Source organism: Aphelocoma coerulescens (assembly GCF_041296385.1).
Source record: "Aphelocoma coerulescens isolate FSJ_1873_10779 chromosome W unlocalized genomic scaffold, UR_Acoe_1.0 ChrW_unloc_scaf_5, whole genome shotgun sequence".
NCBI lineage: Eukaryota > Metazoa > Chordata > Aves > Passeriformes > Corvidae > Aphelocoma > Aphelocoma coerulescens.
The window spans coordinates 2,324,245-2,338,872 of record NW_027184084.1 but is presented as its reverse complement, the minus strand read 5'-3'; positions in this window follow the sequence as shown (position 1 = coordinate 2,338,872).

The following is a 14,628-nucleotide window of genomic DNA, read 5'->3' as shown; positions in this document are numbered from 1 at the left end:
TTCTTTTCGGCACTGTGCTCTGACTGCAGACAGGCACTCCTGGAATTCACCTTGAGGCAGTCCAAGATGCAAGAGAGAAACAAAAGAGAGGAAAAAAAAAATGAAGCTGAGTTTCTGCCTTGAGCAAAGACCACAAGGCAAAAGAGGGTCTGCCTGAGAGACCCATGATATTTTAAAGGGACCAACACTCTCCGGCTTTGCAGTTCTGTTTCCAGTCATGCTGTCAGGTCTTAAAAAGACAGTAACAATTTTGGGCAGAGATAGATATGGAATACAATAACATTTTGTGTTACCCAGAGCAGGTGCAAACCCATAAAGTGTCCTCAGGTTTAGACAATGCTATCATCTTTCCACTACTGATGAACCTTCCAATACAAAATGGATGCTTTTGTCCATGGAGGAGACTGAGACAAGATGAAGGCCACCATCCGTGTAGCTGTCAAAAATAGGTTGGAAACTTATACTGTTAATAGTAATATTGTTAAATAGTTAATAATTATGTTAATAATGCATGTACTGTTAAAAGGTTTGGTTATTATATTAGAAAAGGGGTACTGTGTTACACCTAAGTAAAGTGCACCCCCCCCCCCCCCCCAAGCAACGAGCCAGCCTGGACAAAACCCTTAAGAACCAATCAGCGCCTTAACCTTCATGCAAATGAAGGATCCAAACAGAGACCAATCCAAAGGGACAAAGAACAGTATAAAAAGGGGGCATCCAGGTCAGTGAAGTGTGCCACTCAACCTTGAACATCAGGAACATCCCTGCTCTGAAGAAGAAGATCCAGCACCAGCTCTGCAGCATCCACGCTTGTCACTGACCGGGAGCCCTCCTGCTCTACTTTCCCCAGACCATCGGCGTGCACTCTACCCACGGACCCCTATGCTTTAGGCCACATAATAAAAGCTGAAATCACTTTAGAACCGGGAGTGCGTTCCCATTTTTCACATAGCCTTAACAAAGCAAAATTAATTCAGTTTGGTGTTCTCTCATTATAGCCTTTTTTTGAGTTAAAAAAAGAACTCACATGATGTTAAGAAAACGTGTGATCTGATTAAGTAGTTTTTAGTATAATTAGAAAAGTGCTAATGAAAAGGAAGAGGCAAAAAGGGAAAACAGATGCTCAGAGAGCTGCATGTGATATGCGGAAAAGAGTCCACTACTGGAATAAGTAGTAAAGTAGGTATGTTTATTCCAGTGCTGGGACGCATGGGGGACAGCTGCATTCAGCTTGGTATATATCAGGTTGCAAGCTCCGTATTCATTAAGTTTCCCAATATGCCTATACATATTCATTACCTAGCCCCGCCTAGCCTCGCCTCATATTGCAATGAGCCCAAAAGTCATTTGCATTCGCGTTGCGCTTGTGCAGTGTCGTCTGGTGGTCGTGGGCAGGGGTCTCTGGGGTGAAATAAGAGTCTTCCTCAGATGAAGTAAAGGGTCTTCCTCCTTCTGAACTTTTCACCTTTCTTCCCTGCGCATGCTCTTTATGCCCCTGGGCTAAGTCCAAACTTCAAGACTGGTTTGAGTTAGTTTTAGGTTAAAAACAGGATCTTTGGTCAAGATTCCTTTTCTTTATCAATAGTCTCATATCTTCTCATCCTGCTTTGGTAGGCACAATAAGTGTTGGGCAAGCTGTATGCATTGTTTTTAACAAACAGCTTCTTAGCAAATCATTTAACTTCTGCTTCCCCCTCCTCCCCCTGATTTACATGCTAGCATTCAGTTAGAAAAATTTAAATCAGTAATGAACAATTCAAGTTTACTGCACACATCTCTAAAAGATATATTAAAACACCACACTACAGTCTGAATTCTTTTCTGTAACAAGGCAAATGAAAATCATGTCTGCATTCTGTTTTTTTAAAGTAGAATTAATTCAAATACTTACAAAGATGTGCTATTTTGGATTTTTCTAACAGATAATTTCCTACCATATTTCTGTATTCTTAAAATACAAACAAATACTTGGTTATTTTACCAAAAATTTGGTAAAACAAAACCTTCTTAACACCAATGTAGCATTAAGAAGCAGGCATTCTTTATTTGGCCAGATGCATGGGGGGGATAGCTCCTCCCAAAGCTGTGCATGGTACAGGGAAGTTTCTGTTTATATACTGTATTTTGCATACATATTCATTGATTGTCCCAGACTAAACATACATGTGATAATAATTTACCCAAAATCATTAACATATTTCCCCTCCCCTTTATGCATGTGTTCTTCTGCTTTGGGGGTATCTTTGGTGTTCCCTAGTGGTCAGGGGCCCCAATGTTCCAGTCGACCTGGCTGAGTTGGCAGGACACTGAGGCTGCTGAACTTCCAGGGTGTAGGGAGATAAGCTGCTGGAATTTCTGACTGACAGACACTTCAATTTACAAACTATAAAAGCTACACAAACTTTCACAGAGTTAGAAGTCTCCTACACACCCCCTGGAAACATGTAGGACTTCTCCCCGAAGTTTGGACGGATCTTAGTGGTTACTTTTCCAGAAATTGAGGCAAAGGACTTTATGTGTACTCCATCATCAATTTGGTGGTAACTCACATTGATTCCCAATCTAAACTATTTCTTTGCTAGCTGTAATATAGGTACCTTTTTTCATGCACTGTATTTTTAACGTACTAGTAGTTATTTTTGTTTTATCCTGTTTAGTAAGTAAAATCTGTTTTGATGTAATTAGGAATGTAGAACAAAAGCATTATATTTAGAATGCATTCTGCTTACAATTCTGTTTGAGTAATAAAAAAAAAAAGACAAACAGGAGCTGGTGTTTAACAACTGATTCTCAAAAGTTTAATACTAACACAGGACCTTTTCACTGCAGCTGTCCCAAATACTGCTACACTGCAAGCATTTGCACATAAATAAATAGTAGTTTGCATGTTAGCTGCCTTCAGCTAAGTACCAAATTTCCTCTAAAAAGATGAAATTCCTGGGAACTGGTAGTAACAAGACACTTGTACACACTAATGAAAAAAAAAAAACCCTAAAATTTGGAATGGCTTGGCAGCCACAAACAGGCCTTGCAAATGCTAATAAGAAAAAATGCAACAGCAGCAGCCTTTAAAAATCCAAGGACTGAGGAACCAACCAAACCTACAAAGCTACAGATTACTGTAACTCCAGACATGTTTGATGCCTTTTACTGGTCTTAAAATCAAAAGTCATGCACGGTTAGAAGGGGAAAAGGGATTTTACCTTGGTATTTATTTTAAGGATCCTTAGGTGCACACGTCCAGGTCATATGCATTGAAATGCACCCTGCCAAATATGCCCCAAAAGATCAGGTATAACATTATAGGTTTTACTAATTAGCATATCTATCAAAGATTCCCCAATGAGAGGCTCGAATGAGCCCCCCTCCCCAAGGAACCTTCCCCTGGATGGTTCTATCTTAGTTTACAGAATGTGTTCTGGAGAGGACCTTGGGGGCTGGGGCACACTGATCCCTAGCTACGAAGCTTCTAAAATGTTTCGTCTCTTAGCTTGACAAACAAGTCCAAGAATGTAGGCAAAAAGCACTAAGAATACAGAAGTTGTAAAAAAGGTATAACAGGGGTATAAAAGAAAAGGCAAAAAATCTTCATGGCATCATGTTAGCATTACAAAAACCTAACATATACTGGATGCACCTGCATCCACTTCAGACTCTGAAACTGAAGATGTCTGATTCACTGATGGTGTGTGTTAATTCTTATGCAATCTGGGCTGGTGCCACATGGTGATTGTGTCAGTGGAAGTGTTAATTGGCAAGTTAATGGAAAAGAAGTTTGGCAGAAGGAGGATTTGAATGGTTGCTTTTACAGGCTTAATCCTAACAAATCCATATAGGATGGGTTAAAACTCATGCAAATAACCAGATTTTACAAACTTATTGTAACAACAAAGTGGATCAGCTGCCAAAAATCAAAAACTAGATAATTGATCCACAACACACATCAATTGGGTGAATGGTTACATTATAAATTAGGGCATAAGGGACAAAAACCCCTCTATTTTTACAGCACAAACCAGAGGCTGACTATTGACCAGGAAGATGTATAAAGATATTCTCACACAGTGTTCCCAGTGCCAGCTGAGACTCGAACAAAACCATCCAGGCCTGGCACCATATTTACATATCAAAAGTAACAAAGCACTCTGGTCAACTTGGCAAATAGATTATACTGGACCTCTGAAAACATCCAACGGTTACAAGATTGGGCCAATGTGCAGTCTTGTTTCATGAGCTTTTCTGAGCCCTATGTCTCTTGAGATAACTCCAAATAATAAAATTGAAACTTTTCAGAATAACTCAAAGGTAGACCAACCAGTCAAAATTACCCCAAATTGGGATTATATCTATGACTTTGACAGACAAACAAAATCCAATGGCCTGGATGGCTATTGAAGCTGCTCTTGTCTCTGTACAAGTCTGGTTTTGCTCTGAACAAAACAAGTTTCCCAATGAAGCCTCGCAAACTGCTCCTACACTGCCCCCATCTGGCAGCAGTGAATATAGCGCTGTGTTTATGACTAGAGGCCAAAGATGGAACCGCTGCCATAACTCTGTGGAAAAACCATGCCTATTATTACTTAAATTCTATTGTTTTGGTTTCTCTAATAACCTTGAATTTTTAGGTATACCCTCACTAGACAAAAGACTAGGTGTGTATCCAGACATGAGACAAGGAGCCACTCTAACAGCAGTGGAAAAGACTGTTCACTACCTGCACAGCTGTGAAGACTACTACTCCTGGACTCCTATAAGCAAATAAAGCCAGATTCAGACACAGAGAAACCATACTGGACTGCACAGTAACTAATGAATCCGCTGTAACCAAAAATGACAATTATGGTATTGTTTACATTTTTATGCTTACAGGTCAGTGTTTGCAATAATGCAACATGGCTAATCAGCCATCCCAACAAAAACAATGTTGTTTTTCCTAAGCACATATACAAAAAATACTATCTAACCCCTGGAAGGACATTTCATGAAAGTATTCACATGGTGAGAGCTCCACACCAGACATGATGCCTTAAAGAACCTAGAAATGAAACAACACACTTTCAAGATAATATTAGCATAGGAGGTAATATAAAGGCTGGTCTTTGTTGGAGGCCTCCAGGAGTGGATATGGAAAATGCCCACCCCTGCATAGGGTGAATACAGTTTTATAAGTTTATCAAATTATCATAACTGACAAGAATTCCCAATTAGAGACATAAGTGGTGAGGTAATTCCTCCCCAGTTCAACCCTTTTCTGAATCCTCCCCCCTTAGATAGGAACTAAACTTTGTTTGAAAATGTGTCTCGAAGAGCTGGTTTCAACCTTCGCTCCTAGAGAGCCAAGATCGGATAGGGACCTTGGAGCCCCAGGGCGTGGATCCTCTGGGATGTGTTTTGTCTTTCTGACTATCAAGGTAGGGAAAAGTACTGGTGCTAGCTACAAATACAATAATAGGCTACAGAGCTACAAACATATGTGTAAAGAATATAGAGAATCTATAAAAGCAAAAAAGGCAAAAATCAATTTGGCATCAATATTCTCTAATAGCCTTTGCCCAGCTAGAGTGAGGCTCCTTCTGGAAGGAGAGAAAACCCAAATCTCCATAAATCAACAAAGCCTGATGATACAATCAGTGCCTTGAAACAGGAATTTACTGACCTTTCAAAGGTAATTAAACAAAAACAAATAGCTTTGGATTTGCTTTGGACTTCCAGTTATCACCACCAGTTGCTGTGTATACATAGATCGGACTGAGAATACAGACTGATCTGAAAGAAATTAAAAGGAACACTAAAATCTTTCATGAAATACAAATATCAAGGGGAAGATATATGTTAATCTTGTGTCTATTTGTGTCTATCAATAAATAATTCATTTTGTAATAGACCTAATTGGCATTCTTAAGAACTTGCGAACGAGAGACATGGGTTGCAGGCAGCCTCAAACAGAGCTACTGCCAAAAATTTGAGTCAAAGGCAGGACTTGTCTAAGCTCTTGTCTCCATTTGTAACAATTCTTATCTCCCTTCCCCCTTTGTGAAGAGGCCTCCAGCCTGTCTGAGGAATACTTTTAAGTTTGTTAATAGCACTTTGTTATCTGGGTGAGAAAGCTCTTCTTCTTTAGTAGAGAGAAAACAGCCCAAAGCGAACACACATAAATTAATTTTCTCACACTGAGTATTTTCTAATATCTCCCAGGCGCAGGGTTGGTCTTAGAGCAAAAACAATTTTAAAAACAACCTCTTTTCCTCTCTCCTCACCAATCTTCCATTTTTTCAACCCTTTCCTCCCCACAGTCCTCATCCTTAAAACCTGTTTAGTGTGAAAGTAGTTTCTTCAATGCTGACTGTTTCATCCCTCATATCTGTTCCTGCTTCAGTGCTTGTTAATGTGAATGTAGCTTTAGGAACCAATTCTGTCATGATATTTTCATGGTGTTTGTTCAGTAATGAGAATAAGCAGCTCTATTTAATCTCTATATTTATGCTAAAATCCAGGGGCATTATGCCATCCACTGTCTTATCTCACCTCCCATCGTATCCATGGTATCTGTATGTGTACAGCAGGAGGTATCCCAAAGAGAGATATGAACCTATCCAATTCTTTTAGATTGAGCTTTGGATATTCTGATCTGAAAATAGATAATTATGTGAGAACACGACGCTATGGCAAAAAAAAGTAATTTTTTTGGTCATGCATTATCAGCTAAATCAGAGGTATAAACAGAAAATGTATATTCCTGTCATGCCATACTAATCTAGGATGCTTTTTACAGGTCTTTATGATTCAACGAGCAGTTCACACTCATGCCACCGCATTTTTTAAACCTGTAACATCAGTAATATGGAGACTGTATTCATATGATCCTTACCTAATTTAGACCAGTCCTTTCTCACATACGAGACAACACGCCAGCTTGGCAGTATTTATAATAAATTATCTATACTCTGTTATCCTATTTCCCTTTTTGTAAAAGCTGTACAGTGTAGAGGGATTCCTTGTGGAACAGGGGCATATGATATGCCTGGAAAGATTGGACAACCCAGGGTTGCTGAGGAAAAACCCCTGAACTGGCCCCTGGCTGCAGGCAAGCCTGGAAAGCAGCTGGCTGCAGGCAGCCCTGAAAGTCCTTGGCAAAGTTATACACTGGTCGTCTCCCCCGTGGACTAGAGGCCGTCTAGAGGGACTGGGTGTGAATCTTTGCAAAAGTAGATATAAGCTTGTATGGGTAAACAATAAAGTGGAGAACAATGCTCAAATTGTATTGGTGCATGGGTCATTACTCTGGCTAGCTCTCCAGCACTTGGTCCCTAAAGTACAGACAGAAATCTCTTCACATGCATAAAGCTGGATTGTTGGTGATTTTCAAAGTATGGATGTGTTTTGCTGGAAACAAAACTTCATCTACCAGCTGACAACAGAGCAGAATTAAAGATGGGTTTGGTATTATGTACACAGATTGAGTTTTTAAATTTATTTTTCATCTTCCCTTGAAAGAATACATCTAATATCAAAAGAAAAAAATGGGGCAATGTTCTCAAAGCAATAATTTAGGCTAGTCTATCTGTTTCTTAACTCACAGGAGCAAGTATTTGGAAGAAATAGATATTATAGGCTTCAAATTACTGAGGAGAAGGAATTACAGGATCTCAAGAGGAGGAGGCAGGTGACTAATTTAGATTTTGCATTAAACAACTAAATGACTTTGGCATCAGCAAATAGGAAAAGTTATGGCTGCTACTAGTTCCTTTCTGTATTATGAATACTGTTGGTTGTGAATGAAGTGGGTGAAAAAGCTATTAAAAACTCTTAAGAAATTGTCGTAGTTGTGATTTTACCTTGGAGGGTAGGTACCCAAACATCCATGTGTATCTCAGTTCGAGACAATTTAAAGGAAGACACTGGAATGAGTTGTCTCCTCTAAAGGGTTCCAACAATCCCTTTCCACCAACAGGAAATGAATACTAATAGATGAAAGTGAAAAAAACCCAATGGTTTATTAACAAACAGAATGCTAAGAAGGTAGGGAAAAAAAGAAAACTGCTACATATTAAACTGTTACACCTCACATCCCCTCCCCCCTGCCCCTGGAACAAAGACCCAAAATGCCAGAAAATACTCATTCTTGACACGTGATAAAAGATGGAGTCAGCTTCCCTCTTGGGAAGACAGGAGCTTTTAAGGAGCAGTTCCAGTAGCAGACTAGGGCCTGGTAGCTCATTCGGCATCCACCTCCTCCCCCAGGGCAAAGCTCAGAGGAATGGTCATGATGCCAAACTGCTTTTTGCTTTTATATATTCTTCAAATATATTTGTAGCTCTGAAGCCTATTATTGTATAACTGTATAGATTCATAGCTAGTACTTTTCCTACTCTGTTAGACAGAAAGACAAAACACATTCCTAAGACCCTATTCTAGTCTTGCTTCTTCTGAGAACCAAGGTCAAGCTACCTTCCAAGACACTTTCTCATGTATAAGACATAAAAAAAGTAGAGCTAATAGCCACGAAGGGGGTCGAACCAAGAGGGGAATTATTTCATCACCTGTGTTTCTAATTGGGGATTCTTGTTAATTATGCTAATTTGCTAAACTTATAAAACTGTACTTGCCAATGTCACATGTGCATCTTTAGTGCATTTTTGGTGTGTATTTTGGAGTGTTGTGCACCTGGAGGGACCTTCATTAAACGGTAAATGCAATTTATCACCTAACCTTGTCTGGCTCTTGATTTTAGGGGCTGAAAAGGCAACAGCTTCCTCATGACTCCACTGGGACAGGAGTGACTCCTGAATACAGCTTCTTGGACTGAGGAACATCTTGCTACCCCCTTTTCTGCCAGCATTTTAAGATGGGGGCTTTTCGCGGTGATCTGAGAAACTCTGAGGGTTCCAGAATCTGGTGCGGAAGCAAAGGTAACTCATAGGCAATAAAAGCAGTATTTCGTTGCTAGAATTTGTGGGTTTTGCATTTGGAGATCTCCTGTAGTTTTGTTTGGACGGGGAGGGAGCCGGGGGGGGACCACAGGGAGGGTTTTCATTCGTTTGCGACATTCTATCTCTCCTGCTCCCTGCAGGCAGTGGTTCAGTCCATCTGTGACTGAAGCCACCCCCATTGTGGTTTTGAGAATAGGCACTGCTTTAAAACTGTAATTGTGTAGCTTGGCCTGTGGCCAGGTGGTGCTGGCAGTAGGTGCTGGCTATTTGAACCCTAAGTAGCAGGGTTCTAATCCCAAGAGGGATGACTTCCTTCATTCCTTCCGAATTCCTTCCTTCCTTCCTTTCTCTCTTTTTAGTTCCTAGGATTCCCTTGCCTCCTACCTGTTACAGGGATAGCACAGAGCATAGTAGTTCACTGTAAAAGCATGGGGCTCGAGGTTCGAGTCCCGGTCTGGGTCACTGGTAATTCTTTTCTCAGCAGCTTTTTTCTGTTTGTAAATAGAAAACATGGGATGCATATTCTCAAGTGAGGGAAGAAATAGACATCCCCCAAAATTCCCCATTAAGATTTAATATTAAAACACTAGCATACTTTAACAGGCAAAAAAACATCTCTTATCAGTGAAGAATTAGTTCAGCTTTCTATGCAGGTATGGCCCATACACAAATTCGGGAAAGGAAGGTCCTGGCCTCCATTTGGCAGCTTAGAAAGTGAATTAATATCAAAATTATCATTGCAACTCTGCCAGGAACAGTGTTGGCAAATTTTGTATGCAGACGTTTTCATGATTTTTTCAAATAATCCAGGCTTACATAAACCTAAAAAAGAACAGTTTGTGATGGTTTTAAGAGGGAAGAGAAGGAAGGTGTGATAGATACATATTATAATATTGGCTTTCTGCAAATGTTAAAATGAATGCTATATGTATAATGTTAAAGTAGCTTTGTTATTGTGATAGATACATAGATACAGTTCAAGCCTCCGCTGCCAGTGGTATCAGGAACATCCAGAGGGTGGTGGTGGGACACATGCTGGGTTTCCTGATGGAGTGTGGGTTGGCAGGTGTTTCTGCTAGAGTTTTAAACAGAGTTAAAAATTTGCAGTTTTCGGGGGGGGGGGGGCTTTCCATTCCCTCCCTTTTTACATTCCCCTTTCTTTATTAACTAAGAAGCTGGAAAAAAGGGGGATGGGTAACAGGGGTATGGGAACACGCCAGTGGTGTAAACTTATCTGGTCGCAGCTCTGGTTGTGGGACGGCAGGTCAGTGTCTGTGGTGGAGATTTACGTCGTCTTCGTCTCCAGGCTGCGCTTCTTTGATCCTTGGGTTGTTCTGCATCAACTCCAGGCACGGCTGTGTCTTTGGGGACAGTGTTTGCTGGGCCAATGTAAGGCTTGATGTTCTTGCCTGGAAGCCACCTTGGGCCTGACGGTGTTGATACACAGGCATACCCCCTCCCCCAGGTTATTAAAGGAAAAGGGCCCAGTATTTGTTGGCTTTCAGGATCTTTGATCAGCACCAGTGGCTTCTCATCGAGCTTAGCTTGGGCCGAATTGGAGAAGTGCCAGAATACAGGGGGGTTTGGCTCTGTGGATGAGCAGTTCAGGAAATTTATTGTGAAAAGGGCTTTACAGAGCCTCTCAATAGGAGAACTGGTCTCTGTCTCTCCTTGCTGCTGATCGAGGACCCCCTTAATGGTGCCATGGGCCCTTTCAACAATTGACTGTCCTGTAGGGGAGTGTGGTATGCCTGTGCTGTGCTTCACCCCCCACTGATTGAAAAATCCCTGAGTTTGTGGGAGGTGTAGGCAGGGTCATTGTCAGTTTTAATTTTGTTCTGGGATGCCTAAGGTGGCAAACGCCAGGAGAAAGTGCCTGGTGACTTCTTCGGCCTTATCTCCTGCATGAGCCCAAGCAAACACTGCTCCTGAAAACATGTCAATGGACACATGTATGTATTTTTGCCTGCCGAATGCCAGATAGTGGGTCACATCTGTCTGTCACAACTGGCAGCTGTTGAGTCCTCGGGGGTTAACCCCGGAGCCCAACGATGGAACTTGGTGCTGCTGGCAGTTGGGGCATGTGGCCACTATCGCCCTCGCCTGGTTGCACGGTAGGTGGAACATGCGCATGAGGGCTGTCACATTCTGATGGTAAAAGCTGTGGCTTATCTTGGCTTGTGCAAAGATGTCAGGTACATTAGCAGTCTGCACAGGCATGGCTAGGGCATCTGCTCTTCTGTTGCCCTCTGCAATGGGCCCTGGGAGGTCAGTGTGTGACCTGACATGCATTATATGGAACAGTTGCTTTCAGTGGGAGATGAGGCAGATTAACTTCGAAAACAACCTGTGTAAATTTGGGTTTGACACCTCCTTTAGCAAGGAATGTTCAGCTCTAGCAACTACAGCGGCCACATATGCCAAATCAGTGACCAGATTAATCGTCTCTTTGAATCTCTCAAAAGCCCTGACAATGGCTGCTAGCTCTGCAATCTGCGGGAATCCTTCAACAATCTGGACATCAGACTCCCACTTCTGCGTCTTTGAATCTTTCCAAGTCATCACGGACTTGTGTGATCCCCCCAAGACATCTGTGAAAATGGTCAGGGCTATTAGAGGTGTTTGACTTTGGAGTGATTTTGGGGCCAAGTGGAAAGCTGAATTAAACAGCTTATGACTGGGTTGGTGAATGGAAATTTGGCCTGTGTAGCTGTCAAGGGCGAACTGGAGGTGCTCATTGTTCTGGAGCAAATGGTCCAGAACCCCAGTGGTCAATGGGAGGTAAATGCATGCGAAATCACACCCTGCAAGGCTGCAGAGGTGTGCCCTGGCTTTAATAATGAGCTGAGCCATCAGCTCTTGAGGTGCTGTACTGGTCTTAATAGGCTGATGCTGTACAAAGACCCGCTCAATGAAAAGGAGTGGATCTTTCTGCGCAGTGTCCCACTGAAAAATGAACACATTGAACCTGGGTGACTTACCCAGAATGATGAGCTGGAATGGGAGAGTGGGGTCAGTCCTGAGGTGGCTGGTGTGGGGTCTGTAGTTCAGACCTAGGAAGCTGTGACCGGTCTGGAGAGATGGTCCCCTGAGGAACTGTCTTCCTGGGGCCTGGTGTCTTTCCTCAGCCGTAGCTGGAGAGTCCTTGCAGAGAGGCTATCAGCTCTTTAGTGATTCTCAGCTTCTGATTTAAGCTCTTGCTCTGCGGGCAATCTCCAGGGCAGACCAGGAGGAGAGACCCGTATAGCAGTTCCACATGGGGCAGTGTCATAGGTTAGCAAGCATGGTCCCGGAAGGGATGTCCTTGCTAAGGGGTGCTTACAGTTTCCTCTGGGACCTGATAGAACCTATCAGCTGGCCAGTTTGAATATGGACAATTCCTTAAGCCACTTAAAGTTGTGACCGCCTCTGTGATACACACTTAAGAATAGACAAACTCCCCCCCCCCCCCCCCCAAGCTCTCTCTCATTTCCGGCGCTGGGACAGGTGGCTGCAGGCCCCGTGCGGGGGCCAGCAGGCCCAGCCAGGCCCTGCTTGGGCCAGGCCGGGCCGGGCCACGCCACAGCCATCCTGGAGCCATGGGCCTGTTCCAGCCGTGGAACCCCCCCCCTCTCCACTGCCTTGCCGTGGGCAGCCAGAGCAGCTTGGCTCTCCCCCCCCCTCTCCACTGCGGCCAAGATTTCAGCAAAGCAGCACCTCTGTCCGGCAGAGGTCAGGTGACCAACAGCGATAAGCCACACAGCTGCAAGGCTGAGGTGAGATTAACCCTTTTATTGCTGTGAAGAGCTGAAAACCTGAGGGAAGAGAGAGAGGAGATGCTTAAAGCTGAAAGTCTGTTGTGAAGCTATGATATATCAGAGTATCCCGTTGTAATTTCATGAAGATATGGGGGGTGGAGTGTTCAACTCGTAAGCAACAAGAAGATGCTGACGCAGCTGTAATTTCATGAGAAGTTTGGACAGGGAGAGATAAACCAGATGAGGACTTTGGCTCCAAACGGGAAAGAAGAAAACCTCAGTTCCTAGAGATGCTCCCAGAGATAGTCCTAAAGATGAAGATGAGGAAGACCCTTTGCTCCCCGGGAAGGAGAAGGGCCTCTGTTTTTTTTGTTTCTGAACAGCTCAACCTTAAAATTGTACCCCAAAAACTTCAAGAGTGGACCCTCGAAAGCAGTTGCGGGAAAAGCTGCAAGTCGGGGAAAGGGACTCACATCACAAGCAGAGATACTCCTCTTCCTAAATGGACTGAACAATATTTGGAAGTGGGCGGCTGTCTTGTTGTGATAATGCGTTCATAGCATGAGCAAGAAGAGACTTCTCTTTCTAAATGGACTGAACAAGGTTATTATGGAAGTGATAAACAGACTGAACATCTTAAGGGTTGTCTTTTTACATTGTCAGTGGGAGAAGGGAGGAAGGTGGGGGGAGGAGGAGAGTTCTGAAGGTGGTATTTTTTTTTTTTCCTTCTTTTAGGTCTGTTAATAAACTTCTTTATATTCTTTCAAGTTTGGTGCCTGCTTTGCATTTCTCCTAATTCTTATCTCACAGAAGATAAACAGTAATGAGTATTTTAGACCAAACCACTACACTAAATTGGTGTTTCTGCCCGGTTACAAACCCAACCCGGGACAGGCAGCTTTATTAGTCCGCACCCCGCGAAGGGGAGGCTAAGGATGAGCTCTCTCTGCCCTCACAGGGGCAGAGGACTAGATCTTATAGGGATACAGGGGGTGGGTGTCAGAGGGTAAAAGCCAATGGGTTACAAAGGATCTGTATAGGGTCTCCAAGAGGATTCTGGGTCTGTCTTCTTCTCACCATAACTGAAAGGTGGTTGTCTTTCCAGGGGAGTTCTGCTGGGAGGTTATGCAATCTCCTTATCTCAGCAGGCCTCCCTCCAGGGCAGAGGCTGGGCATACCCCACACAGTCCTATGTGCATGCCAGGAAGACAACGCTTCCTGGACTTTTGTGATGGATTCCTAGGCCTCAGGAGTGATGGCACAGGGTGAATCGAGGTTGTCACTACCTCGGAGGAGATCGAAGAGTGGTGCGAGGTCCTCTGCCATGATCCCCAGCAGTGGACGCACCCAGTTGATGGACCTGCAGAGCTGGTGGAGGTTGCGGAGGGTCTTTGGGTTATCTTTGATGGTGAGATGCTGGGGTACAACGGTCCGCTCACAGATTCGGAGTCCCAGGTAGGTCCAAGGGCAAGTTCCCTGAATCTTGTCTTCATGGATTTCAAATCCGGCATCTTCAGTAGCCTTTATAGTCTTAGAACAGTGTCTAAATAGGACTGATCTTGGAACAAACTAGTATATCATCCATGTAATGCAGGATGATGGCATCTGGAAAAGTCTTTCAGATAGGTGAGAGGATGTGTGCCACGTACCACTGGCAGATGGAAGGTGAGTTTTTCATCCCCTGAGGGAGGACTCGCCAGTGGTACCTTTTCAGAGGGGCCTGCCTGTTTAGGGATGGGACTGAGAAGGAAAACCAGGGTGCATCTTGAGGATGGAGGGGGATATTAAAGAAGTAGTCTTTGATCTCTATGACTGCAAGTCTCCATTCATGTGGCAGCATGGAAGGTGAGGGCAGGCTGGGCTGCAGGGGACCTATGTCTTCAGTGACCTCGTTTATCTTGCGAAGATCGTGAAGAAGTCTCCTCTTGTCTTTGCCAGGTTTCTTGATAACAAAGACAGGA